The sequence below is a fragment of the Schistocerca serialis genome, chromosome 8 (assembly GCF_023864345.2).
Source record: "Schistocerca serialis cubense isolate TAMUIC-IGC-003099 chromosome 8, iqSchSeri2.2, whole genome shotgun sequence".
In the NCBI taxonomy this organism is placed as follows: Eukaryota; Metazoa; Arthropoda; class Insecta; order Orthoptera; family Acrididae; genus Schistocerca; species Schistocerca serialis.
Window position 1 is genome coordinate 475,651,995 of NC_064645.1, and position 4,461 is coordinate 475,656,455.

A 4,461-nucleotide genomic window follows, 5' to 3' on the forward strand; every position below is an offset into this window, starting at 1 on the left:
TTAAAAATTCATATAAATTTATTCAAAGAAGATATAGAGCTGGGTTTAGTGTTATTTTGTAGAGAAACACATCAAGTTTTTTAGCCTAAACTAAAGATGTTGTATGTGGCTTCCGCTGGTTATCCTGCACACATCCCATCGGAAGTCAATTTCTTCCTAAACACGCTGAAGCATTGTTCAGTGGCGACGTAAATTCTTGCTCCAAGTAGGGTAGAGAAGCCGGCACAGGAGGTACAAACACAATAACCTTGATGAATACCCATAACAAAATCGAGTGTTGTCAGGTCTGGGGAACTTGGGGAACATGAAATTGGCGCATCACGGCCAATCCATTGACCTGGGAAGTGGGCAATAAGAAAATCCCGGACGTCAGCCAGGTAGTGGGGTGGTGCACCATCTTGCATGAAGTAAACATTTCGCTCCTGGTCATCCTCATTGCTCTGTTGTATCAAAAATTTTTGTAACATATCCAGTACACTAATCCCGTTGATGGTTCTCTCACGGAAAAAAGAGGGGCCGTACTCTTCGTTCTTGCTCAATGCACAGAAGACGTTCAATTTAGGGCTATCACGAACATGTTGCAATGTTTGATGTGGATTTTCACTGCCCCAAATCCTGCAGTTATGTGTAAGTAAAAATTCGACTCGTCAGAAAAGATGATTTTGTCTAAGAAACGTTCATCCTCATGTAATCGATTTAACATATCTGCACAGATCTTCTTGCGAGCAATTTTATCAGTGTATTTTATTGCTTGTACGATCGTCAATCTGAACGGTTTCAAGCACAAACGGTTTCTCAACACACGCCAGACAGTCGTATGTGGGATTTGCAGTTCGCGAGGTGTACGCCGGGTCGATTTCATAGGGATTTTGACAAAGCGTTGTCTCATTCGCTCAAAGACGTCGTCAGATTTGCTTGGACGGTGATGATTTCCCACATCTTACCGAGCACCCTGTTTTGTTCAAACATTTACGCCGCTCATAAATTGTTGGCCTACTAGGAGGATCTTTAGCATACTTGGTACGGAAATTACGCTGAACTGTTCTCGCCGACTTCGTTTCTTCAAACCAAAACACACAGCTAGCACGCTCGGGTCCACTGACGGTAGTTATCTGTAATGCAACTGCCGCTAGAGCTTCTCATGGTGCGATTCGGCACTAGCTACGTACGCGAGACACGTTGTTGTTGTTGTTATGGTCTTCAGTCCTGGGACTGGTTTGATGGAGCTCTCCATGCTACTCTACCCTGTGCAAGCCTCTTCATCTCCCAGTACCTACTGCAGCCTACATACTTCTGAATCTGCTTAGTGTATTCATCTCTTGGTCTCCCTCTACGATTTTTACTCTCCACGCTGCCCTCCAGTACTAAATTGGTGATCCCTTGATGCCTCAGAACATGTCCTACCAACCGGTCCCTTCTTCTAGTCAAGTTGTGCCACAAACTTCTCTTCTCCCCAATCCTATTCAATACTTCCTCATTAGTTATGTGATCTACCCATCTAATCTTCAGCATTCTTCTGTAGCACCACATTTCGAAAGCTTCTATTGTCTTCTTGTCCAAATTACTTATAGTCCATGTTTCACTTCCATACATGGCTACACTCCATACAAATACTTTCAGAAACGACTTCCTGACACTTAAATCTATACTTGATGTTAACAAATTTCTCTTCTTCAGAAACGCTTACCTTGCCATTGCCAGTCTACATTTTATATCCTCGCTACTTCGACCATCATCATTTATTTTGCTGCCCAAATAGCAAAACTCCTTTACTACTTTAAGTGTCTCATTTCCTAATCCAATTCCCTCAGCATCACCCGACTTAATTCGACTACATTCCATTATCCTCGTTTTGCTTTTGTTAATGTTCATCTTATACCCTCCTTTCAAGACACTGTCCATTCCGTTCAACTACTCTTCCAAGTCCTTTGCTGTCTCTGACAGAATTCCAATGTCATCGGCAAACCTCAAAGTTTTTATTTCTTCTCCGTGGTTTTTAATACCTACTCCGAACTTTTCTTTCGATGTATTCCCCTACAAACTGACAATACAATCTCTTCTGTGGGTACTATGAGTTAATTTATACGAATTTTCAAAGTTGTTAAGTTCTTTTTGAAACAAGCTCTACTAAAGCCCCCTATGTATCGCACTCATAGGTTCGTGAGGACGAGAATAGATTAATTACAGTGCTGATGGAGGCATATAAACAATTCAAGCGCTCCGTAAGTGAATGGAACGGGAGGAATCTGTAGTAACCGTTACAGTGGGACATACCATCTGTCATGCACAGTAGTTTGCAGAGTACAGATGTAGATAGTTCGTACGATCGTACCTCGCGCAGTAATGGACGATGTGGGGCCGTGTCGAGCGCCTTAAGAGCAGGAGGTTGCTGGCAGAGGCCAGTACCCGACAGCAAACAGCAGCAATATCGGCGGGTGAAAGCCATTTCTCCGAGGACGGGGGCCTGCATCTGCGTCCTTGGCGCGGTCCCAGGCGCAGCAATTAGAGCAGGCGGTTCCCCACGGTCAATGCCGTGAGCCAGCTCAGCCCAGTCCCGCCGCCCGCTGCCGAGCCGCCGCCAAGTGCACAGTGGACGCGCTGCCACTGCCTGCTCGACCCTTGCGTCACTTGACGCGCGCCCAACGCATCTACATCTACATCCATACTCCGCAAGCCTCCTGACGGTGTATGGCGGAGGGTACCTTGAGTACCTCTATCGGTTCTCCCTTCTATTCCAGTCTCGTATTGTTCGTGGAAAGAAGGATTGTCGGTATGCCTCTGTGTAGCTTATAATCTCTCTGATTTTATTCTCATGGTCTCTTCGCGAGATATACGTAGGAGGGAGCAATATACTGCTTGACTCCTCGGTGAAGGTATGTTCTCGAAACTTCAACAAAAGTCCGTACCGAGCTACTGAGCGCCTCTCCTGCAGAGTCTTCCACTGGAGTTTATCTGTCATCTCCGTAACGCTTTCGCGATTACTAAATGATCCTGTAACGAAGCGCGCTGCTCTCCGTTGGATCTTCTCTCTCTCTTCTATCAACCCTATTTGGTACGGATCCCACACTGCTGAGCAGTATTCAAGCAGTGGACGGACAAGTGTACTGTAACCTACTTCCTTTGTTTTCGGATTGCATTTCCTTAGGATTCTTCCAATGAATCTCAGTCTGGTATCTGCTTTACCGACGATCAACTTTATATGATCATTCCATTTTAAACCACTTCTAATGCGTACTCCCAGATAATTTATGGAATTAACTGCTGCCAGTTGGTGACCTGCTATATTGTAGCTAACTGATAAGGGATCTTTCTTTCTATGTATTCGCAGCACATTACACTTGTCTACATTGAGATTCAATTGCCATTCCCTGCACCATGCGTCAATTCGCTGCAGATCCTCCTGCATTTCAGTACAATTTTCCATTGTTACAACGCAGCTTGCTGCGCTGCCCTGCCTCCTCTGGGTACGCCCTCTGTTACGTGTGATTATCACATCTGTTGATGCTCAGTCGTACGTGCTGCGCCTGGAATTCATTATTCACGAACTTTATTGTAAGTGTGGGTTACACATTCAATTTCCTTTTCATTGTCGAAGTCAGATACGGTCACAAAACTGATTATTCGGACACGAGTAATTTATTTATAACGAGGCATGTTAGTGTTGTGGTCTTCAGCCCAAAGACTCGTTTTATGCAGCTCTCCACGCTACTCTATCCTGTGCAGACCTCTTCATCTCCGAGTAACTACTGCAACCTACATCCTTCTGAATCTGCTTACTATATTCATCTCTAGGTCTCCGATTTTTACCTTCCACGTTTCCCTATAGTACTAAACTGGTGATCCCTTGATAGACCGTGTCCTACCAACCGATCTCTTCTTCTAATCAAGTTGTGCCACAAAATGGCTCTGAGCACTATGGGACTTAACTTCTGAGGTCATCAGTTCCCTAGAACTTAGAACTACTTAAACCTAACTAACCTAAGGACATCACACACAACCATGCACGAGGCAGGATTCGAACCTGCGACCGTAGTGGTCACGCGGTTCCAGACTGTAGCGCCTAGAACCGCTCGGCCACTCCGGCCGACCAGTTTACTATCCTTAGTTATTTTGCTGCCAAAATAGCACACCTCGTCTACTACTTTAAGTGTCTCATTCGTAATCTAATTCCCTCAGCATCACCTGATTTAATTTGACTGCATTCCTTTATCCTCGTTTTGCTGTTGTTGATCTTCATCTTATATCATCCTTTGAGGACACTGTTCATCTCGTTCAACTGCTCTTCGAAGTCTATTGCTCTCTCCCTCCAAATTTTTCTTTGGTTTGCTTTACTGCTTGTTCAATGTACAGATTGAATAATACCGGGGATAACTACAACCCTGTTTCACACCCTTCTCAGCTACTACTTCCTTTTCGTGCCCTCCGACTCTTATAACTGCCATCTGGTTTCTGTACAAATTA